Genomic DNA, 26661 nt, shown 5'->3' on the forward strand with positions numbered 1-26661 from the left:
GCGGGTCTGCAGCTTTGAGATTGCAAAGCAATGCGGACTCCTGGGACGCTCTGAAGTTGGCAGAACGAAGGCGTATGGTCTCTTCCACCGTATCAAGGGGTGTGAGTTATATTTAATGACATTTAAGCAGCATTATACTATGAGTGTTCAACCTTTGGACTGTATTTACCAGCATGCACTGTTGAACATGTGACTCTCACTCGAGATTGAATAAAATGGATGAAAAAACAGTGCAATGCAGTCTCGTGAGACTTTCTGTCATGCTGCTGCCCGTGATCAAGGAAATTAATTCTGAAACGCGTTGGGCTTTTATCATATAGGAAGATACCTGCTTACCTTTGCCCTGCCGAGCCGTATATTGGTCCCAGTGAGGAGTGCACTTGTTTTGGGGACAAACTGTGGAAAGGTAATAAATACGGCTGGTCCGGCCGGGAGAGCACCACTGCTGGTTACTTACGGCGGGTCTGCAGCTTTGAGATTGCAAAGCAATGCGGACTCCTGGGACGCTCTGAAGTTGGCAGAACGAAGGCGTATGGTCTCTTCCACCGTATCAAGGGGTGTGAGTTATATTTAATGACATTTAAGCAGCATTATACTATGAGTGTTCAACCTTTGGACTGTATTTACCAGCATGCACTGTTGAACATGTGACTCTCACTCGAGATTGAATAAAATGGATGAAAAAACAGTGCAATGCAGTCTCGTGAGACTTTCTGTCATGCTGCTGCCCGTGATCAAGGAAATTAATTCTGAAACGCGTTGGGCTTTTATCATATAGGAAGATACCTGCTTACCTTTGCCCTGCCGAGCCGTATATTGGTCCCAGTGAGGAGTGCACTTGTTTTGGGGACAAACTGTGGAAAGGTAATAAATACGGCTGGTCCGGCCGGGAGAGCACCACTGCTGGTTACTTACGGCGGGTCTGCAGCTTTGAGATTGCAAAGCAATGCGGACTCCTGGGACGCTCTGAAGTTGGCAGAACGAAGGCGTATGGTCTCTTCCACCGTATCAAGGGGTGTGAGTTATATTTAATGACATTTAAGCAGCATTATACTATGAGTGTTCAACCTTTGGACTGTATTTACCAGCATGCACTGTTGAACATGTGACTCTCACTCGAGATTGAATAAAATGGATGAAAAAACAGTGCAATGCAGTCTCGTGAGACTTTCTGTCATGCTGCTGCCCGTGATCAAGGAAATTAATTCTGAAACGCGTTGGGCTTTTATCATATAGGAAGATACCTGCTTACCTTTGCCCTGCCGAGCCGTATATTGGTCCCAGTGAGGAGTGCACTTGTTTTGGGGACAAACTGTGGAAAGGTAATATATATATATATATATATATATATATATATATATATATATATATATATATATATATATATATATATATATATATATGTGTGTGTGTCCAAAACATGCCCAGAGCTTAAGGACGCAACTCCCAGGAGTTCTGTTCAACATGAACTTTATTCAACGGCAGCCTTCCCACTCTGACTTTATTTAACTTTCCTGACGCGTTTCGGGGCTCCGCCCCTTAATCATAGGAAGCAGCTGTCAGGTCGCGAGGTGCACTTTGATCTTAATACTGCAATTACAAGCCTCTATATAAATAATAATTCACCAAAAGGTGAATAATATTCCCCCCAAAAATGAAAAAAATATAATGAATCCAATAGTAATCCCTTGAAGCAATCCAAAGTATAGGATCCATAAAAAACTTAAAATACTATTTTAAAAAAGGAAACCCTAAAAAAAGGGAAATCAAAGTAAAAAAACATTGGTTTATTATGAACCAAAACTGATTTCCTTAAAAAAACAACATAAACTTCAAGGGCACGTTCGTAGACAAAAATCTGTAAAGTACATTTTAAAAAACCCACCTGCAAAACACATTATATTCCCAAAAATACATATAAATAATGGTTATTCATCAAAATATAACTGTCACCACACAATTTAACATAACATAGTGATACATTACTAAAATAGTTTACAAAAACACAAATTACAAACTAGTGAAAAACACTAACAGTAATACATCTAAATATACAAAAAGAAAAACACTAACAACACTATAACTTGTAGATCACTTTCCTAACTCCCCCAAAACCTCAATATCCTTAAAAGAATCCTTAAAAAAGGATTTACCTGTTCCAATCAACAGCATCACCTTACTGCGACCTGGTTCTGAAATAATAGGCTAAAAATAACAAAACTAGATTACATAATAGAAGGTAGTAGTAAAACAAAAATGCCTGCTAAATGAAACTAAAAAAAAAGACTATCTCCCTATAGAAATGAATGGGAAATGTTTATAAAATTATTGATTAAGGGCCATATGTAGGTAGCATCACATTTACCGACTCATAAATACCGAATTTTACCGATTCGGTATTTATGAAAAATGATAAATGCGATGTAGGTAATAATTCGGTAAAATTGACCGAATCGGAAAAAATCGGTAATTTTGAATCGGTATTTACCGATTCGGTAATGAGGCATACGTGGGCCTGGAGGCCCATAGGAATCAATGGGAAGGTATGCCTCATTACCGATTCGGTAAATACCGATTCGGTAATGGGGGGAGCATATACAAGGGTGGCAGGGTGTCACATTGACACCCTGTTGCACCCCTGAATCTTGCATGTGTGCACATGTGGCGCACATACATGCCCTAAGGGCATGTATGTCTGCCACATGGCACTTGTACATCTGCTAAATATCACGTTTTGCAATGTATTCGGTATTTTCCACCAACCTATATTTGGTGGTAAATACCGAATTCTTATTCCTAAACATCACTCCTTAGAGTGCTCCCTACATATGGATTCAGGATTCGGTATTTACCGAATCGGTATTTCTACCGATTCGGTAAATACCGAATCCTGACATATGCCTCCTACATCTCAAATAGCTAAATACCGGTCGGTAATGGGATATTTACCGAATTTCGGCCGTTACCAACCGGTATTTAGCTACCTACATGAGGCCCTAAATGTTTTAAAAAATGCAAAACATTATTAAACATGTAAAACATATCAAACAATGTTATATAAAATATGAAAACATTGTAAAGTATAAATTAAATAATAGTATAAAATATATACAATTACTTAATATATACTAATAAAACATATGGAAAAATAATGTTTAAAATATATACCCAAAAAGATGTGAAATGTAAAAAATGTACTAAACAAAGGAAAATAAAAGTTGAAAATTTACAATAATTTACATGATTTTCATTAATAAAACAATTGTTATTTACTTAATTTTATATCATTGTTTATTTTTACTTGAAGTATATATGATAAAAAATGTAAAAATATATAATAAATCGACATTGAAAACATAAATAAAAATAGAAAAATGTGTGATGTCTTTATTTTACAAACCAATTTGGGGAAGGTGTTGGACACTAAAGGGGCGACAATTACTATTCCCACCTCAATTTAACCATATTGAGGGAAGGACCTGAATCTAATCATATTGAGGGAAGGTGTTAGCTACTAAAGGGGTGAAACTTACTATTCCCACTCCAATCTAAACCATTTTGGGGAAGGTGCTGGACACTAAAAGGGTGACATTTACTATTCCCACTCCCATCTAGCCATTTTAGGGCAGGTGTTGGACACTAAAGGGGTGACATTTACTTTTGCCACTCCAATCTAAACCAATTTGGGGAAGGTGTTGGACACTAAAGGGGTGACATTTACCATTCCCATTCAAAATTGACCATATTGGGGGAAGGTGGTGTAAACTAATTTAGGAACAGCATTGGACTCTAAGGGGGTGAAGCTTCCTTTTCCCAGTCCAATCTAAACCTATTTGGATAAGGGGGTGGACACTAATGGGGTGACATTTACTATTCTCATTCCAATCTAAAGCTATTTGAAGAATGTAAATAAAAAAATTGCCAACAGTAAAAATCTTCATTAGTGCAAAAAGAAAAAGGCTGAAAGGAGTGCCCTACCCTAGTGGGGGTGATCAAAGCAGGTGAAAATGTGAATACTTAAAATCCGTTTTGTAACCTTAAAATTGGTAAAACAATACAGCATACACGTGTATGATGCTTTCAGAATGAGCACCAGTCCCTACTTCAAATAGTTATCGGGAGGAATAATGTGAGTTCAGTGAGGGCAATTTGTAAAGCTTGGCTGTAAGAGTCTCTAGTCAAAGTTTATTAGACCATGTCGTTGCAGGTTAAGGTTGATCAAAGTTATTGCATACAGCCGGGTGACCACATGGGATTAATAAATAACATCCTTTATTGTCCTGTTTTCATTGATATCATATGTCAATGAGGCACAAGGAGCAACCCTCAAACCGACCTCGAAGGGCTCCAGACCACTGGAAAAATACTTGTTGGAATGAAATGCCTGTCTGTCCCTGATGGCCTTAAAACCACAGCAACGGATGTAGCTGCACTCCTCCGCAACACACCCATCTTGGATGTTTTTTCATTGAATGTTTGTCAGAACCCCTTTCAGAGACCCACGGGGCATCCAGAGGCTCCTGGGCCCAACAGTGGTGATTGAGGCCTATTACTCCTGATGATCCGTGGCCCGACCTACTATGCATTCTGAGTAACTGGACCAAGTACCCCTTCAGCACACAACTCTCAAGATAGCGTGGTCTGAGAAGTCCAAGGTTCCTTCAGGGGGAAGTTTGGATCCAGATTAGTGAACACGAGCTCACAACTCAAAATGTGCGCAGCACCCACAATAGATCATCATCCACCCAAATAATCACTTTAATGAAAAAATTGAATTATTTTATGTCTACTGCATACCACACAAAGGAAAAATACGACATTCACAAACAATTACAAAGTCCATCTTGAGATAGGGGCTTTAGAGTTTCTATAGTGATTCCCTGTCCTACTCCCTTCTCGCGTTAGCTATAGTAGTTATTCCCCATTCACTTTGGTAACATCCAGGGTATGCCCCACTATAAGTCCAAGTCTCAAGAGTCCACTTTGACTTTAAGTTAAATTCAACAATTTTCTAAAGCCGTAGAGCTACTGGCAGGAAATTTACCTGGGGCCTAAAGGCCTGAAACCAGTCTTAACCACACTGGCAGGTGTGAAGAGTCTAGAGTTCCTGATTTCTCCCTATTCGTGGACGCACACAGAGACTGCAGTTCAGGTGAGTCGGCCACACATGGCCCAGGCAGCTACACTCAGCACGTGCAGTCTCTCGCTTGTGGTCAAGCTCCCAAAGTGACCAGAGGCTCTCTGCGGCTTCTCCTGCTGGGTAAGGTCCCCTTTCTCTCCAGGTGGAGGGTGGCTGCGATGATCCTGTCTTGGGTCCTTACATTGGTGATGGTGTGCAGTTGCTTCCACTGCATCGTCACTTCTCCAGCGGGCGATGGCTGATGAGGTCGCAGTACTTGGTGCTTCTGATGACCCCGTCTAGTATACCACATCTCACAGCACACGGGATCCTGCCCAATTGGCACGATGAAATTGCACCTTGCAAACCTGAGTCTCTCAAAATAAAACTTAGGGCATCGATGTATTGTACTGCTCACAGTCACACCTTCACCTAGTACATGCATTTATTTTGCATGCACTGCGCAGCACTACATCATTCGGGTACTGTTCCATTACTAGGCACATACACACCTAGCTCATGTATTCACTATGCATGCACTACTCATTACTGCATTATCCCTTGATTGTACCCTTCTGAGGCATATATACATCCAACGCAGATACACTACTTCTGTGCTGTGGAGCATTTCGCACCAAACTGATGTGGGCCAAGGGTGAGTTAAGCACATAGCAGTGGAACATTAAAAATCAGTGAGCCCGTAGGCCTCACTCCAGTGAACCAGGATACAAACAACCTATTTACTCCTACTGATCACTACACAGTCTGCAGCCACCACTGCGCTCGTGCTGCTTACCTACTGGTGAAGGCAGTAGCCTTCCACCACTATGAGGAAAGCGCTTTGGGCGCACCCTCCCAGGCCAACAAGACCGCAATCCGTGAGACAGGCATCTGAAATTGTACACACGCATGATCCGTGTTTGCCTACGACATCAAAAAACAGAATTAGGTATTCGGACATCAATACAATTGGGCACTCAGGGCAGGGGTACAAGTCTATTTCCATGTAGCAGACTTTTCCGTTCCAACAACAATCATGTCTCGTCCACCAGTGTCACAACCACAACCCTTTGAAACCAAGAGAAATGGTTTCAATGCTAGATCTGTTTGAAAATTAGGATTAGGGTGGGAAATAAATAGGGCATGTTCATGGTGTCACTTGAGTCATGGTGGGAGTAGGAAATGTGGTTATGTTTATAGATAACTCTATGTTAGGAATGGGATCAGAAGAGCAAGCCTGCTTGAGGAGTTACTTGCCTTTTTAAACAGCTAGAGGAACATTTGTGTATGGACTACTGGGGACTTGAGAGTGTGTAGCCTATGGCTTAAATGCTTGTAAGTGTTCTAGCATTAAAAGAATTCAAAATTGCACCACTTTGTGTTATAATTCCTTGATCTATTGCATTAACTTCTGATGGATTAGTGAAAATATCATCTTCATCGTCACTGTCACAGCTCTTTCTCCTCTATGGTTAGAACATTGCATCTGGAGGCAATGCTGTGTAAGGTAGAACAGAAGACCACAATCCAGTGCTCTCTGAAGGATACTTCAGTGCTCCACCACTAGCATTAAAACAACTAAACCTTGATTTCAAACGTCCAAAGGCATGCTCAATGGTGTTTCTGGTTTGTATATGGACTTTGCAATATCTTGTCTTGATGGTTCTCGGATAGGAATCAACAGCCATAGATGTAAACAAATATTCAGAGAAACCTGTAAGGATGTAGCAACATGTATGCCTAAACATGTACCATTGCAACATGTGCACAGACATCACTGTGTGTTAAAAAAATGCGGTAATGGATGTATATCCGATGGAGGACCATGTGTGTCGTGTGTTGAGATTGCCGCATGTATTTAGGGTTGCCACGTACATTTGTCATATTTTGTTAGAAGTGTGTGCATGATTCGTAAAGTGGCCATATGTTATTACATACTCATGTTACAATTGCAAGATTTATCGCCTTTCGGGCATGTTGCAAGTCTGTGATGGGTGGTGTGAGAAGGTGGCCTGATATATGCTGTCCACTAGTTCTAATGGGCACCTTGTAGCAGTCCAAACAACCCCTTATGGTGAATTGGTTAAAGACAACCTTTATTGAAAGCTATCCAAGTGGTAGCTATGGAGAGCAGCCTTCAGGCTAAGTCTTGAAGGAATGTAAAGCAGCTTGTTTTACCAGTCTATAATCTCTTGAATGATCAAATGAAAGGACAACCACACCAGTTATATTTTCAAAATATATGTATTTAGGACAAAACGCACCCCTCTAGTCTCTTTATGAGACTGGAGTTCGAAGTACTTAATTTACAAGTTAGCAATCAACAGTAATAGCACAAATACACGTTTGGGCCCCAGGCGCGTACCAAACAATATACCAAAAAAGTGTTATAAGAACCACGACTGAACTAGACACAAGGCCTAGAGCCTGTAGAATCGCTGGGACCCCAAGGAACCATCCCAGGTAGGGACTCAGGGGACCCACGGGGGCCATGTGCAGTGTGTAATCACAACCGCGGGTTCCCGTTAGCTTCTATGGGCAATGTCGCGGTTGGAAATTCAAAGATTAGGGACACTTAGAATCGAGTCAGGACCAAACCCTTTTGGACTTACAAAGTTCTAGGGCTAGCACCCACGGGAGCACCAAAGTACTCGAGTTACCTCACCCAGGGAAGCCGGGTGCATAGGTGTCTTTTGGTGTCGGGTCGCGTCGTCGATTGCAATGGAAGCTGGCAAAGAACTGCTGCTGCTGTGAAGAGGAGAAGTGTCTGAAGAGATTCAAGCCTGGATCTCTGATGGAAGGAACCTGAAAGCAGAGGGGAGAGAGTCTGGGTCACTAGCCAGTGACCGAGGGCAGAATGGACCAATGCCCACAGATGTCGGGTGCTTCAGGTGAGTTGATGGGTGTCTTGACTCTTCAGCCACGAGGTCCAGGAGGCGTCGACGAAGTCCACGAGCCGGATTTGAGCTGTCCCACAAAGTCTGTCGAGTGCTGCGGTGTCGGCAACCAGAATGGACCCAACAAGCCTTGGTAACAGCAAGTCACTGGAAATCAGAGAAAGGACTGCGGTGCAGACCAGCAAGGGCTGAGGGACTCACCCAGCAAGGGTAAGTCAGGGCATGTCTGGAGCAACCAGGAAAGCCCAAATAGAAGAGGAGTTGCCTTCGTGGGGACCCACTAGCCAATGGGCTAGCGATCACAAAGGAGCCTCGAGTGGTCGCACTTGAAACTGACCCACGGGTCACTCGTGGAGTGGAGGCCAGCAATTTTCGGTGTAGGAGGTGCTCAAGGCTGGGGCTACTCGGAGCCCAAAGCACAACTTCGAGGAAGACCAGGAAGATAGTGTTGCTGCAAAAGTTCACAGTGTCCAGGGGTCATGGTTCCACGTCACTCACGATAGCCACGGGCCTCAGCTTTTCTGTGGACTCAGGGTAACCTTGGGGAAGTCTGGAAATCCACCTCTGGTGATGCAAAGTCTTCAGCGTCCGGCGGGAGCTTCAGCGATGCAGACCGGTCAGTTGCTTCTTTGGTGCCTGCCAAGCAGGGGAGTCACTCCTTGACCCCAAGGGAGATTTCTTCAGTCTTCTAGTTAAAGTAGAATGTCGAAGGTCCAGGATATATGTTGCAGAGTTTCATCCAGGGTAATCTAAAGTCGCAAGGACTGGGTTCCCATACTTATACTAAGTTTGGGGGTTGGACATACTCTAAGAACCCACCTATGGGAGGGTTTGGAAAGAGGGGTGGTTACACCCATTTCCTTTGTCCAGTTTAGCACCAGAGCAGGGGCAGGTAGCCCCTGCAACTGGTTTGAACTGGACTATGCACAGGGACACCAAATGTGCCCCCAGTGCAGGACTTCAAAGCACCAGAGAGTGCTCCCGCCCAGCCCCAATACACATCTGCCTATCTGGGCAGGTGGTTACACCTCCCTGGGACAGGAAATCTATTGGCCAGGCCTCCCCTGCCAGAGTTTCGGTCAGCAGCAGGAGGCCAGACCCGTGTCTGTGGCAGAGGCATCCATTCTGTGATGCCAGGGCTCAGGAAAGTCCTACTGGGTTACACCAGTGTGAATATGTCTCTCCCTCTATAGAAGGGTGGAATGCTACCCCTTCGCAAGAACTGGCGGGGGGAGGGGGGGTAGTATTCCAATGCGTTTGACACCAAACACGACATGTTTCCGTGCATCCATCCCAAAGTTAGCATTTTACCGCGAGGTTATAGTGCACTTAAGAGTATATGGTCAGGCTGCACCACAAACAGCATCAGAGGAGATACTCCGAACGCTGAAGAGGGGCTCTGCTCATGCAGGGGTACCCTCTCACATAAAAACCAAGCACTCTGCCTTCAGGATTGGTAAGGCCTGCCATAAGAGTGACTGATAGGTTTTATATGTGTGTGCAATGATAGTGATATAGGTAGCCTATACCACAGTAAGGGGTGCAAGCACACCCTTACCCAGGCTGCAGTAGCAGACCTGTGGTGCCATTTGGGAGTGCTTCCCAGGGGTGGAATAATACTAACCCTGGGCGTAGTTCGCGAAGTAGCACTACGCGAAGCTACGAAAGTGCACTTCGCACTACGCGAGCTACGCGTAGCACTTTGCGAACTGCGTAGTTCCCTGTTCGCACTGTGCAAAATGCCGTTTTCAATGATTGCACAGTGCGGACAAGCATCCGGCACTGTGCAATCATTGAAAACGGCATCTTGCACAGTGCGAGCTGTAGTTTTCTGCCGCTCAAGTAGATTTTTACTCGAGCGGCAGCTTTCTCAACGTGGACTGGTAGTTTCTCATCGCGAGCGGTCGCGAGCATACGCGACCACTCGCAATGAGAAACCTGACCTCCTCGCGTTGAGAACCTCGCCGGGATGTTTATTTTCCACGCTTGCGATCGGCAACTTGACGTTTCTGAACGCGAACAAGGAAAAAGTCTCGCCGGGATGTCATTTTGCTTGCTCGCGGTCGCCAACTTGATGTTGAGGACCATGAGCAAGCAAAAAAAGACCGCTGCACTACGCAATGCTACGCTACGCATGTTTGCACTGTGCTACATGCAATTCGCATAGTGCGAAGTAGCGCAAACTTCGCAAACTACGCGAGCGTAGCGTAGTGCTTTGCCCAGGCTTACATAATACATGCTTCATCCCCTGGTAGGCCTCTGAGGTACCTATGCCCTAGGTACATAGTATACCATATACTAGGGGCTTCTAAGGCACTCCAGAATCCAATTCGATATGTACCTAATGTAAATGCAAACCATTTTAGAGAGGAAGCAGCTAGGCTGTGGTCCTGATTAGCAGGGCCACAGCCAGACTAAGGTCGAAAAACAGTGAAACACCAGCAAAAAGTGGGGGTACCCATGTGAAGCAGATCCTACTCTCCTGCAGGTGGGATCCCACTGTTGCAGAGAACCATTGATTCAATGGCTGGTTATGACATGCCAGTTGCCAGGGCAAAATCACCTTGATAGACACAAGTATACAGAGATGCAAGGCTACCAGCAGCTTCACAAGTGGTGGCATGCTTTTTCTGTAGTTGTTCCTGTATACGGACTTGATACTGTCCATGTCAAATGTATCTACCACAAGATTGATTATTGTCTGGTGGATCCTCACAGCTCTCCTGCCTCTGTTCTCCTTTGTCAGTTGTTGCTCTTCACCTTCCGGCTGCCTTGCATTGAGCATCACTAGCAGGCAACAGTGTATGCAGCAGCAGCATCCATGCTAAGTGACCTCTCCTCAGCATCAGTAACTTTTACAGTCTTGAGAAACAATTAATACCTGTTCTATGTGCCCTGTATTGATTTAACTCCCGCTTTCAGATGATGTGATTGTTCCTTGAATCTTTCAGTGGTGAAACGGCTGTTAACTCCTTACATGATGCAAACTCCATGCCGCAAATTCTACAGTTTAATTTATGTATATGTGTTGTTTTACACTAGGTTTACTCTTATGCTATTTTCTCAGTAGTATTACAGAAATGTCAGCACTAGCTTCTAGTTCACTGTGTTATACATTCTTGCTGAACTTGCGTTCGTGACATTTTTGCGAATTTCAAGCAATCGCTAAAATGAGGGCCACAGTGGGCAATAAAATTGGTTTTCCTTACATACTTCTTTTTGTCCTGGGAGACACAAGGGACAGCTTGGTTGGTATCAGGATTAAAAAATATGTGCTGGTTGGGGCACTCCATTTGGGAGAACTAGAATGCCAGGATCCTTACCCATCATTTGACCAACAGCACTTGAGAAAACCAAGGACACAGGCAATTTTATTTTGTTAAATCAAGAATCGTCAATTTTAGCCAGAGCTGGTTTACCAAAGTATAATGTAAGAAAATATTGATCTCAGGTACCCAAAAGGGTGTGTAATGTCCTTCCGTGGATTCAAATGATGTTTATAATCTGTTCTTAGAAATTCCTTTTTTAACATTAAAAACTTAGGGGCATATTATCAAGAAACTGCGTTAAAATTATCGCCGCTTTAGCGGCAGAAAACTGCCGCTAAAGCGGCGATAATGGGCTTGATAATATGCCCTTGAGAATTTCCATAGAAGCCCATGTTCTGGTGTCAACATGGGCTTCTATTGGAATTCTCTGCGGCATATTATCAAGCCCATTATCAGCGGCGATAATTTTAACACCGTGCTTGATAATATGCCCCTTATTTATTTTTTGAGATTCTGAATCTTCTCGATGATGACCCACGAATAACAACGTATGTAAAATCCTTCATACTGATGTTTAACATGATGATTTCGCCTCTGCTTCAATAATCATTTAGTAATAGTTTGCAGAGCTTGGAAGTACTTACGCATTTCAAAGAGGGGAAAATACCAGCTTCCGCTGGTTGTAATGTATGTTATGAAACATTTTCTCCATGGTAAATTTCAGCAGGTTTGACCCGCCAAAATTTACACAGGGAAAATAGCAGGTGGAGAGGAATTTTCCCCCAAAAACCTCATAACTCCTGTTAGCACATATTTGAATTTAATGGCCCACTCATAATGAGGGCCCTAGACTTAAAAATATTGGTCATGCAAGTAAAATACTGGCCAGGTGGCAACCTTACGTGGCTAGGACTCATGAAAGTAAGAGGCCCCCTAAATTCAGAGGACGCCTCGGATATCCTGCAGTCCTTCACACAGGTGTGTGCTGTACAAGTGCTGTACCGTGTTCGCCTTCTAGCTTTTCTCGAGCCTGTTCTCAATTAGTGCAGGCTGTGTTCGGCCTTACAGGCTCCGAGGGCTCCCAGGGGGACAGCCCTTCAAAGCCAATGGTTAGAAGCGGCTCTGACATGTGGCTGCGTTTGGATTCTCCAAGTAATTGGAGTGTGACTATTCCCTAGAGGTCTTCTCCAAGGCTGCTTAATTGGTCTAACTGTCAGTCACATGTGCGCATTAAGTAATAACAATCAAACGTAACTGTTTAAAGAAGCCGATATTCTCTGTGTAAAAATGAAGCGTAGATCACAGATGTGAACAGCAAGTACCTTTACGGCTATGTTTAGGAATAGCATTTGGTGATGATGTTTTGTCAGCAAATCAGTGCTTAACTTGTAAAACTATGTGTGCCAGGGCCCTCGTCAGAGGGTCACAGCAGCGTGCACAACTCATTGCCCTGCCAGCACTACACACTACCAACAGACGTATCTTGTTGAGAGAGGTTGCAAGAGAAAGTATTCAGTGGAGTGAAAATGTGGGGAAGTGTAACTCTGTGGACAGTGGCGTCTTGCACAGGTAACGCTGTGGGGCGACGGGGCAGGGCACAGCTGGGTGAGGGGTAGTGTAGTGTAACATACGACGGGAAAGTGGAGAGAAAATGAATAAATAAGTGAAAGCACTTACTTTGCGCTCGCAGCGTCGCTGAGTCGGCGATGCTGCGAGCGCAAAGTAAGTGCTTTTATTTATTTATTTTTTTACTCTCCACTTTCCCGTCATATGTCACACTTCACTACCTCCCTCCCAGCCCCGACCCTGCCCCGCCTCGCCGCCTCACGGCTTACCTGTGCGAGCCGCCACTGCCTGTGGAGTTGTGTGATCGCCACAAGTTTTGCCCAAGTGTGCTCTGGGACAAGATGTCTTTCTGTAAAAATGGGAATATTTTTTCGCATTGTGGTAGAGAACGTGTGAATGCTTTGTGATGCATGTAGTAAAGTTGGTCAGTGTTGTGTTTAAATAGTAGTGTTTGTTGTAGATCTACTGTGTTGTAGGTAAATACGTCTTCACCTGCTGATGTGGCCGGTGTCAATGGGTGTATTGTAAGACTCCTCTAGTGTTTGATTGCTGTTTCTGTCAATAATTTCAATGTAGGCGTCTCCTAGAGGCTGTCGTCAATTATTCTGTGAGATGTCCCATCTTTTCCTGGTGGAGTTTTCAATGAGGTTGGTACTGGACATCCCTTTGGAAACGGGACCGCCCGACTTGCTGACAGTAGTCCCGCCATGAGAATTACAATGGGACTGCCTTCAAGGCAATGGCAAAGTGTATTTTTTGTATTACGGTGTGTGCTGCGGGCTGCAGCACACGCCGCAGTACAAAAAATGCACATTTTGCATATCCCTGCACTGTGCGGTGCTTCCCACATGGTGCAGGGTATGCAGGGGGCACCATAGGTGCCCCCCAGTAGCCATGTCATACACGGGGGACGGGAGGCCTGCTACGGGCCCCAAGTCCCTTTCTGCCAGCCTTTTCATGGCGGGCTAACCGCCATGAAGCGGCTGGCCGAAAGGGACGTTGTAATCCCTATTGTGGTGCCTGAGCAGGCACCACCACTGTTGTCGGGATACAACTCCCTCCGACGCTCCTTGAGCCCGTCAGATGTGTGACGGTCGGTCTCTCCCACCTCCAGACATCCACCTGCCATCCTAATGTGGCGGGCGGTAAACACTATTATGATAGCAGTGGGACTGCCACTGACGGGCTGTCGGTGGTGGTCCCACCGTCATCGTAATCAGGCCCTAAGTGCTTTCTTGATTGTATTGGATTAGGCCAGATAGTGTGACTGATTGTAGGGCGTGTTGGAATGCTGGCCAGCACTTTTGTCGCATGCCGCATGTTGCCACTGTGGGGGTGTGTGTTGCTTGTGGAGGATGGAGAAGGCGTGAGAGTTTGTTATACTGCGTAATGTATTAAAGTACAGTAGATGTCTGCAGACATTATGGGCCTTATTACGATGTTGGGCAGAAAGCCTCTGACCAGCGGTTGGAGACTTTCTGCCCGACAGTGTAGATTTAAAGTCTGACCACTGTATTAGGATGATGGCTGTCGGTGTTTAAACCTGCGGGGAAAGCCAAAATGGTTCCGACGGGCTTCTTGAGCCCGTCGGTCTGTCGGAAAGGCATCATAATCCCTTAAGGACGGCGTTTCCACAGTCAAAATTATGATGGCACTTTCCGACAGCAGTTTCATGTTGGCCTTTCTGACATGGAAAGTGTCTTTGGGGGCAACTAGCATCCCTCCGCGGCATCCGCATTCTGCCTGGGGAGGCACCCCCTCAACATTCCTGCACCGTGTGGCAGGCACCGTGAGATGCCTGCCATACGGTGCAGGGATGATTACAAACTTCCATTTCATAATGGAAGCTTGTCCTGCGGGTGTTTTTCGCCTGCCGCACAAGCTTTAATTGTGAAATGGAAGTTTCGACCACCCTATGGAAGGTCACATCATACTACTACAGTCTGAACCATCGACATAAGGTCGGGCGGTTTCTTTCCGCAATGGTGTCGGGTGAACACAAGTCCGCCTGACATCGTAATGAAGCCCTATGTATGAATGTTTTCACTGATAGAATATAGGCACCATAAATATCGCAATACAAAAATATCGCGACCAAAATATCGATGACAAAAATATCGTCATCATATCTTTATAATGGTAAGTACAAAAATATTGGGGGGGAAATATTGATGTAATTAATAGCATTGTACTAAATATAGTTTTTTACATATATATATATATATATATATATAAGAAATTAATAAATATTCAGTAAATTAAATAATAATATTAATACAATTTAAAAAAATGTTATATATATTTTAACAAATAGACTCAATTTTAAAAAGTTTGACAAATATATAACAATTAATATATATATATATTGACATATATGTACCTAAAAAATGTAAACGAATAATTTTCATTTATATTATAATTTCAAAATTATTACATGCAATTTTTAAAATATATATATATATATAAATATACTAATAAAATTGAATTATTAAAAAACACACCATTCTAATTAACTTAAAAGAAGATACAACTTAAAGTTCTTCAAATGTAGTAAAATAATTTCACATGTAAAAACATTAATAATTAAAAATATTATAATTTTAAATAACCAAAAGGACAATAATATAAATTATAACAATATCAAATTAAAATATAAAATGTAATACACATACTATTCCCACTACATTGTATTTAAAACTAGCTAAAGTATTATAATAAATATATTAAAAAACATACAATTCCCACTTCAAGGATCGCAAAAATAAAAAAATTGGTAACATTTACAAATTTGCCTCCAATAAATACAATAGTAGTAAGAATATTTAATTACAGATGGGTTTTATTTACTATAACCATTTGAGCCACTACAACATAAGGGAAACTGTTGCAGTACAGAAGGGTAAAATGTACTGCTCCCACTCCAATCAAAACAACAGTACAGAAAGTGTTGGATTGCGGAACAGTAAAATGTACTATTCCCACTCCACTAAGTACAACAGTAGGGAAAGTGTTGGCTAGCAGAGGGGTAACATTTACTATTTCCATTCCAGCCACTACAACAGTAGATTATGGGTTGGTCGGAGCCTTTCCGTCGGTCGGAGCCCTTCCGACCAAATTGGATCGTGTCGGCCGGATTCCTTTCCGACCGAGCCATTCTGATGGGCTCGGTCAGAAAGGAATCCGACACGCATTTCCGGATTGTGGACGACAGGCTTGGAGAGCCCATCCACCGTCCGAAAATCCCTCAGTACTCCCCCGGCCACCTCTTTGCGACCGAGGGAGTACGATGGCAGTTTTTCACTGTCTTTTCGTGCCGGTTTTTCCGGCACGAAAAGGCAGTCGAAAACTGTCTTTGGGGGCCCCCAGTAGGTCCCCCATGGGTGTGAGGCTCCCGAATGGCGGCCTGGGGGCACCTATGGTGCCCCTTTGTGGATCCCGGCACCAGGTGGCAGGCACCTTGGGGTGCCGCCCACAGGGTGCAGGGATGAACTGCACCCCTGCTTTCCACGATGTAAGCCTGCATTCCGCTCGGAATGCATGCTTACATTGTGTTGTATACAAGTGTGACTGAACCCTGTTCGGTCGCATCGTACTAGCAGGGCCGTAACTGACGACAGTAGGTCGGTCGGTTATGGCTCCTGACCGATGTCGGACGGACCAAAGTCCGTCCGACATCGGAATCGGCGCCAAAGTGTTGGATTACAGAGGGGTTAAATTTACTGTTCCCAATCCACTGAGTACAACGGTAGGAAAAGTGTTGGATAGCAGAGGGGTTCAATTTACTATTCCCACTCCAATAAGTGCAGCAGTAGGGAAAGTGTTGGATTGCAGAGGGGTAAAATTTACTATTCCCATTCCAGCCACTACAACAGTAGAGAAAGTGTTAGCTTGCGAAGGGGTAAAATTTACTATTCCCATTCCAGCCACTACAACAGTAGAGAAAGTGTTGGATTACGGAGGGGTTAACTTTACTATTCCCACTCCACTAAGTACAACAGTAGGGAAAGTGTTGGATAGCAGAGGGGTACAATTTACTTGTCCCACTCCAGCAAATACAAAGTAGGGAAAGTGTTGACCTGCAGAGGGGTTACATTTACTATTCCCACTCCAATAAGTGCAACAGTAGGGAAAGTGTTGGATTGCCGAGGGGTTAAATTTAGTATTCTCCCTCCAATAAAGCAACAGTAGGGAAAGTGTTGGATAGCAGAGGGATAACATTTACTATTCCCACTCCAGTCAGTACAATAGTGGGGAAAGTGTTGGATAGCAAAGGGGTAAAATGTAATATTCCCACTCCTATTAGCACAACAACAAAAAGCAACAAAATATGTTATAATAAAATTACTTAGAAAACAAATGAAATTAAAAAAATATGTAAATATATTGAAAAAATATACAAATGTCTTTAATTTAAAAAAATTACAAAGAAAAGCATATTACAATGTTAAACAAATAACACGAATTCCTTAAAAATAGTATAAATAAAATGCAAAAATTATTTTCCTACAAAAAACTTTTTCATTTAAAAATAAAGTTTTAACAAAAAAATAGTAATTATTACATACATTTAATTTACTTACCACCATATAACCTCACAAAACCCTCAACCTAAAATGTAAAAAAAAGATATATATATTGACACTATTAATACAAACTAATTATCATTAATTAAATATTAATTATTAATTTATTATAAATAATATACTTCCAACAATATAACCCCACAAAACACATAACACACTTAAAATGTATCAAACATAATGTACACAATTAACATAAATAATTGTCAAAATATTAATTAAGAATGATTTCAAAGAAATTAATTATTACTTTAAATTAATTTACTTCCCATCTATACCCATACAAAATCTGCAACCCACATATATAATCTAAAACAAATCATTTAATAACACAATTAGGATAATAAATTATCAATTAAACAAATATTATGTATTAAAACTGAATATAAATTCATTAAAATTAAATAACGTCCCCCTCTTTACCCCTATAAACCCCATTACCCACACCTAAAATCAAACGAAACAAATAAATTAGATAATTAAAACAATTAACTGTCAATCAAATAATTTATAGTATTTAATAACGAATTATTAATTTATGAAAATTAATTTACTCCCCACCGTTACCCTATAAACCCCAGAAATCACATATAAAAAAACTTCATGAAACAATTAAATATAACTAATTATCAAAACATTAATTTTAATTACTTAGGTGCCGATTCCGATCCGTTAAAAAAAATTTGCGTACGACTCGTATCCGTATATTTTTACGTACGATTCGTACAAGTGCCCTACAACCGGCGAAGTACGATTCATACGTTAAAAATACATATGAATAGCGTCGGGAAAAGTGTACGTGAGGGAGCCAGACATTTTTACGTGCAAATCGTAAAACAGAAGTCCGAGCGCGCAAGTACGATTCGTACCGCCAGTCCGAATACACAACCGCATGTAAAAGGCCCCGTACGGAGCGAACGCAGTAGCACACATGTACACGGGTAAACTTGTTCCCGGATACGAGTCGTACAGCCCCCCCTCCTCCCGCATATGTCAGCACCGTACCCCCGTATGTCAGCACCGTACCCCCCGTCCACACCGTACCCCAGGACCGTACCCCAGCCCCGCACCTGTACGCGCCGCACCCCAGGCCCGTCTCCCAGCCCCTTACCTGTACGCACTGTACCCCAGGCCCGTACCCCAACCGCCCACCTGTATGCGCCGCACCCCAGGCACGTACCCCAGCCCCGTACCTGTACGCACCGTACCCCAGCCCTGCACCTGTACGCGCCGCACCCCAGGCCCGTCTCCCAGCCCCGTACCTGTACGCACCGTACCCCAGGCCCGTACCCCAGCCCCCCACATGTACGCGCCGCACCCCAGGTGCGTACCCCAGCCCCGTACCTGTACACACCGTACCCCAGCACCCTCACCCAGCATCGCGTATGTACGGACCTTACCTACGCGAAAAAGACTCGTACAGAACCAGGGCACTGTAAAACAGCACAAGGAGGGTCAATTCGACTCGCACAACACCACAAAACACGTCTACATGACAAAATACATCTCAATGACTGACCTGGCACATCCAAACAGAGGCCCAAAATCACAACCACCTCTTTTAACACACCCACCAAAAATTCAAACCCAGCCACACCCCCAAATGGACCAATAAAAAGGGCCCACACACACAACACATGAGCCTTTGCAACAGACCCACTGCTGCCAGACCCCACAGACAAACAACTGCACCTTACTTACACCTTAACTACACCTTAACTTACACACCTTCACACAACCCCCTTCACAAACACCCCCTCTTCACATTCACACACACACCGTCACATTCACACCCACACACCCACACACCCACAACCATCCACACCCACACCATGCCCACAGACAATAATCCAAAGTTCACAAGGGTGGAGCTGGACCTCCTTGTCAACGAAGTCATCAGAGTCGAGCCACAGCTGTTTGGAACATTGGTCAGACAGACCAGTATAGCCCAAAAAACTAGCCTGTGGCAGAGGATCGTCGATAAGGTCAATGCTGTTGCGCCCATCCGAAGGACCAGGCATGAATGCCAAGCCAGGTGGTACGATCTGCGCAGGGCAGTCAAGCGGAAAATGAACGAGGAATACGCCCAGAGCAACATCAATGGAGGTGGGCTGCCCCGCAGACCCATACATTACCATCCCTGGGAGGAGAAGGTGATGGCCCTGCTTCCGCCGGTGGGAGTACACGGAGTCGAAGGAGTCGCAGAGCCTGGTGAGTACACAAACTACTTATGTAACATGGGGGCAATGGCATCCACACCCCAAATACACCAAATGCACGCAACTACCCCCAAGCCCTCACCGGACACAACCACACTCAAAAAGCACGCTCATGCCACTAACATGTCCATGCCCCATTCACAAAGCAAGGCCATGCCATGTCCCAGGCTACACGAACCACAAACACAAGACTGGATGTCCGGGATGCTGGGAGGGTGGGCCTCACAAAACACATTGTGACACTCAGAAGCAGACACCAATGCCCTCAGCCCATATGGCCTAGGTACATACCCATGCACCATGCCCAAAGCACAGGGACTGGCAAAGTACTGACAAGGTAGCTGACACTTGGCCCTGCTGTATGCAGCACAAGGCCCTCCTGTGACCACTGTACATTCAAACACCAACTCCACTAGCTCAGATATCTAGCACAGGAACTCACACTCACTGTCATGCCAGCATGCACCATGAGGGGACAGACACATCACCTGGGAGACCCAATGACAAATCTCACTACACACAACAGCAGGCCCGGTCACAACCCCCCCTTACACAAGCACACACCCCTGGGGTAGGCAACGGATTCATCCACTCATACAATAGACATGTGACACAACAAGATCAATCCATAGCCAAATAAGTATCCTAGCCACAATTCTACAGGTCAAACACTCAGGAGAACATATCAATCTGTCCCCCGCAACATACCCATCCACAAGTGGACATTGAGAGGAATGCTAGGCACATCCAACTACCTGGAGGAACTGTGCCAACTTGAATATGTATGAAACATGGATGTCGCATGAAACAGCATTGACATTGTCTCTCTCTCACACACAGGGCAACGTCATGGATCTCCCCCCAACAATGGGGGGGAACAATCACAGTCCCAGGCTCGGCGTGAAGATGATCCCACCGGCAGCGACGACTCTCACCACTCCGTGGATGACCCCGACAACCCTGGACCCTCTGGTGCCCAAGCCCCTGCAGCACCTGCTTCAGGTACATCTGTGCCAACCACCACCCCCATTCCTGCCACATCAAAGGAGACACCCAGGAGCCCTGCTCGCACTGAACAACAGAGCCAGTCTGACCAGGAGGGACAAGGTTCTCCGGGCACCCAGGAGGAGTCAGGCAACCCCGCAAATGCCATCCCTCAGGGGTCCCGTAGACCCGATGTGCCCACAACTGCAGGCCAGGCTCGTGTGGGCAGGGGTGGTGGGAGTGGAGGCAGGCGGAGGCGTGAACCTGACCAGCCAGCTGAGGGAACCGGTATGTCACACATACGCCACATCCTGGACACATACCGGCGTGACACCAGGGGCATCAGCCAGGTAGTGGGGAGCCTCACAGAGATGAAGGGGACCCTTGATGAGATAAAGAACCTGCAGGCCGAGCAACATGCCAGTCAACAACAACACCAAGGACGGATGGAGGCAAGACTGGGTGAGCTCCTGGCGGCGCAAAGGGACATAAGCCATTCACTCCTTCGGATCGCCGACAACATGGGCAACCCTCCCTGTGACACCAGGCGCAGACCAGAACCAGCCACAGGGAGGGAGGAGGAGAAGGATTCGTCCGACGGAGCGTCCCAAACATCGTCAAGGCCTGCATCTGAGGGTCCCCGGAGGAAGGTGGGTCGTCCACGGAAAAGACCGTGAGAGGCAGCGGACCATCCACATCTCCCAGGTCACCTGGCCTGGCACCTGGCCCTCTGGCGCAACAGCAGCACCACATCCAATGACATTCTCTGCCACATGGACTTGCTGGTCACAGTCTGACCAATGATGACCAACACTGTGGTCTGGACTCTGATGACTTCAAATGCCAAGGATACCATCTCCCCCTGTGAACTTTGGATTCCATGCACCCGGTAGAGCACCTTATTTTATCTACCAAAACACGTACCCCACCGCAAATAAAAAGATTTATTTTGTATTATGAGATGTTGCAGTCATTTTGCATTAGTCCACAACATATGTGTGTGTAAATGTCAAACTATGCCTGAGTGTTGAACTAACTCCACCCATCCATACCCTTGGATCTGAGTCTGGTACAGGACACACATGGGTCACAATGTATCATTCAATGCAGACATGGAGCACAATACTCACCTGTGATGGCCTCAAGCTGCTGAGGGTGGGCATGCAATACTGTGCGGACAGACCTATTTGGAAGAGTATCATTAAGGCATAGAGGTCATGGCTCATGTAGAGGTTCCCGGGGAGGGAGTCCCAGGTATGTTTTCCCAGGTGGGAGAACTACGTCCTGCATGCTGGAGTACGGTGGATGTGAAGAATGGTGGCCAGGGCAAGGTTGGATGCACGGAGATGGCCCAACGGGGTCTCGGATGACAGTGGTACAAGGTTGGTTTTGGGTCGGGGTTGTGGCCTGCCTCCTGAGTGTGGGTGGGGAGTCTGAAGGTCATCCTGCAGCACACAGTGATCCATTGCAGCTATCTCTGCTGGACGGTGATGTGGCTGGGGCGCGGGATGTGGAAGCTGAGGTGTGCAGATGCACCCTGGATGTGTACTAGTTTCCCGGGAGTTTGGATGTACTTGCTCCGTAGAGGGCAGGGCATTATTTGACACGGATGTTGTCGTGGACCTGGGGGATGGTCTGTCTTTCCTTAGAGTGGATCTATCTGTGGATCATGTGCATAATGCAGAGGGTGTTGCAGCCTGAGGTACAGATGCTGGTGATTACCATGGCAAATGTGAGCGAGCAATACATGATGCACACCATCTTGTGTGCGTGCCCACTGGGTGCTTGTGCAGGGCTCTTGCGGGTGGGACACAAGCAGTTGACCCAGCTGTAAGGGGACAATCCGCAGATGATTACCTCAGTCCTGTACAAGTCCAGCCTCAGGTGGCTGATGTTCAGCCATTCATCAATGGATCTCATGCATTCTTGAACATTGGAACTGGCAATGTCGGCGTCTTTGGTGAGGGTGAGGAGCACCTGGCTGTCAATGGCATACGAGCTGATGATGAGGTGCTGTTCGCATGTGATGGTGGTGTGGGGGGTCCCAGACACATTGTAGATTGGCACGCTGAGAGATGATACCTGTGCCATGTGCCAGACGACGACACCATACTACATGCAGAAGCCTTGAGTCCCACTCCCATGGCCTTGCTGGGGTACAGAGCCGGTGGGGAGTAGGAGGGACATGACCTGGTTGGTGTGACAGGGCCTGGAAGGCATGGCAGCGCTGTGTAGGCAGTCGGAGTTGCACACTCATCATGCAAAGGTGTTGTGTGTGCGCTTAGTGTATGCCTGAGAGCAGGCGGTAGATATGCGGATGGACATTGAATGGAGGGTGGCTGCAACATCAGACTGTAGTGTGATGTGGGTCATGCAAGGACATGAGGGTCGTGCAATGTGCACGTTGCATGTGCAGACGGTCCAGCCTGCGGCACCGCGTGGCCGCAACAGTGGCACAGACAAGCTGATGACTACCAAATGAATGGGTGGAAGGAGGAAGGGAGGAGCATCTTTGAGGCGTGTGTGTTGTCAAATCCGGAAACTCTGTGTGCCCTTGCTGCAGGGGCTGCAGCAGCAGGCGGCATTTCCTGGAAAATATGCCACCAGTTGCACACAAAGACAAGGATGTCAAAAAGGCCAACTGCAACAGGCGTATGTAAAGGAAGGAGTGTCCGGTTTTCCATGGCACACCCAGAGACAATGGATGCACAATCACCAAAGATGACTGACACCGGATCAGGAAACTGAAGGCCGAGCTGCGCACAGGAAACACACGCTCAGCAGGTGTTGAGGGCCCGTTGTGGGGACCAACATGCCCAAATACATACACAACCATGGACTTCATGCACAATAGAGATTCTAATCCATGAAGAACAGCATGCATGTTGCTAATCTACACATAGACTGATATGCACAATCTTTGACAACTATGCCAGAGATGCCGCATGCACAGTGGGAAGAGACCTGCATTGACAGAGATGAGGCACCTTGGAGGGTGAGGAACACCTTTATTACTCAGGCCCACACTAAGGGAAATGCATCAATATGAACAGACTCACAGGTCATTTGGCTGAACATGTGGGAACTACACTGGACACCCCCTTCACACCACAGATGCTGTAAATCCATTGAACTGGCACACAAGTGAAGGGGGTGAGCCAAACAACCCCTGCTGCACACGGAGAGGCTGCAATTCCCCATTGAGCCTCTTATGGGGATGTCCCACACTATGTCCACCCGTAGCCTCCCGTATGTTTCAGAGGGAAGTTTCACACACATTGATGCCTTCCCCACAATCCACAATCCCATTACAGATGACTGTCACGTAGGGTGACTATCAATTCATGGGAGTCATGCTACATGTCAGGTGCCCCATGGTGAGTCGACATGTATGCATAGTAACAAAACATGCACAGGAGCAGTGCCCACACATTCCAAACAACTACCACACCCAAAATGCCGTGCTGCAATCCTACCCAAAGGAGACTTTTCCCATGTCCGTGCATGTAACGCTGATTCAGCACATGTTGCAATACTCATGAGGAATAGCAGGAGCCCAACGATGCCACGAGCAGACAGCATGCGCAACTACCTGGGGATGACAGACACACAAGAAGTCACCGAAAAGATAGTCAACCGCATGCATGGTCATTGACTCTACAGGAATAAGGTTGTCACCATGCTAGTTGTAAAATTACTGTCTCAGCTACAATGTGTAGAATTACATCATCACTCGAGTGACACATCATAACACACCTCTAAGTCACTTAGCATACAGTCAGCTGGACACACACATCGCAACACATGCCACACAAGGCTCAAAGCGTGCACACTCAGACCCAGGGACTCACCATTATGAGAAGAAGTTGCGTATGAGCTGACTCCGGATGTCCTCCTCCTCCTCACTTGCCTCGTGACCAAGCCCTTCATCCTCCACGGGTGGATGTTCCTGCTCATCCGGATCCAGGATGAGTGGCACAGCTTTCTCCACTGCCATGTTGTGCAGCATGCAGCACACGATGAAGATTTTGCAGACCTTCACCGGTGCATATGGGAGGGATCCGCCTGTCTTGTGAAGGCACCGGAATCGGCTCTTCAGTAGGCCAAAGGTCCTCTCAATCACTCGCCTGATCTGCCCATGGGTGTTGTTGTAACGGTGATCTGCAGCTGTTCTGGGGTTGCGGAGAGACGTCATCAGCCATGGCATGTTGGGATAGCCAGAGTCCCCTACATGGAAGCATCATGTAAAGAAGTGGGTCAGGAGATGCAGTAAGATACAAAGATACTGCTAAATACAGGACAAATAGAGTATACCCACCAACAAGACATGCTCGTTCGTTGTGCAGCCGCAGCATAATTTCTGGCACCCTGCTACGCCTCATGATGTAGGCATTGTGTGCTGCCCCTGGAAAACGTGCACAGACATGGGAAATCAGCATGTTAGGTAGACACACCACAAGGGCATTAATGGAGTGATAATGTTTTCGGTTTCGATAGGCTACCTCCTGTGCCTGTGGTGGTACCAAAGCCACATGTGTCCCATCAATGGACCCAATTACATGGGGCATCCCTCCCAGGACATAGAACTCACCCTTGACACCTGTCAACTGCTCACGAGTCGGAAAATGGATGAATCCATCCAGGTGCTCCAACATGGCTTCTAAAACATCATGCAGGACACGGCTGAACATGGTCTGGGACATGCCACCCACATCAGCTATGGTGAATTGAAACGTACCGGTGGCAAAAAAATGTAGGGCTGCCATCACCTTCATCTTGGGGGTCAGCGCAGTAGGATACCTGTGTAGCGGTTGGAGGTGTGGTTCCAGCCGGGCGGTCAAGTGCTCAATCAACTCTTGCGAGAAGCGGTAGCGTCTTATGCAGTCAGGTTCCCTCATGGCACTCAAGTCTGGCATTGGTCGGGGGAGAGGCGGTGCCTTGCAGAAATTTGGAAGGAATAACGAAGAGTGAGTACATCACAACACCAATGTCAATAAACTGAGCACATGTTCAACAGCTAATACACATCTGCGAAATACAGAGTCTGGTCTGTGCAATACATCCAGGACATGTATGCCAGCCAGATGAGACTCCTACAAAGAGCCAGCTACAACCGTTGATTGTCAAGTTCTACATTACATGCCCTGAAACAAGCTGTGGGCCAGTGTAAGTGAACAGCCAGAGACATCACAGGAGTGACATACATCCACATATCTGCATTTGAAGGATGTCATCTCATACAGACAGCTGGCGGCAAGCTACACGCACATGGCACATGTCATTAAAAATTAGCAGCTCACACACATTGCGATGAAGGGGTACACGTGAAAAAAGAAAACACAGACATGGAGACGACGCAGATATGTCCTCATGTCAAAAGAACATGTTCAAAGCATCCAGACACACGTAACGTGTGAATCCACATGTGGCATGGTGTGCGTATATGTGTGCCATGGCCATCTACGCACAGACACATGTTGGATGCAGCAACAGCAGATGCAGTTGACGGAACACCAACAGCAAGCTCATGGGAACACATGACACACACGACATAGTCACATCGGGCCACGCTGGTAGTGAGATGTCAGGGGTTAGTGTCCCTGTCCCTGGCATCAGGGGACAGTTGCGGGTGTTGGTGACTGTGCCATACCAGTGATGCAGTGCTTGACACGTTTGTACTACATGCACACATGTGCAAAATGTGAAGGGGAAGTGTGCCACATAGTGCCCCATCACACATGCCATGTGTACACAGGTCATCACACATCTATTGTGCAAAAACATGAGGAGACATGTGCCATATCACTGCCTGTCACACATAGGCCCTGAACAAGAAGGACTGCACTGACTATGACTTGATGTACAGCCTTGTGTGAGTCTGAGACCTCCAATCCTTTCCTGTGCACCTCCTATCACCAGTGGAAGATGTGAAACGCACCGTACACACGCTCTGAGGGCGTGTGTACGGTACGTATCACTATATTGGTGTTGGCGTAGGAGTACGCGTGTGTGTACGGACCGTACACA

This window comes from Triturus cristatus, chromosome 12 (genome assembly GCF_964204655.1).
Source record: "Triturus cristatus chromosome 12, aTriCri1.1, whole genome shotgun sequence".
Classification (NCBI taxonomy): domain Eukaryota; kingdom Metazoa; phylum Chordata; class Amphibia; order Caudata; family Salamandridae; genus Triturus; species Triturus cristatus.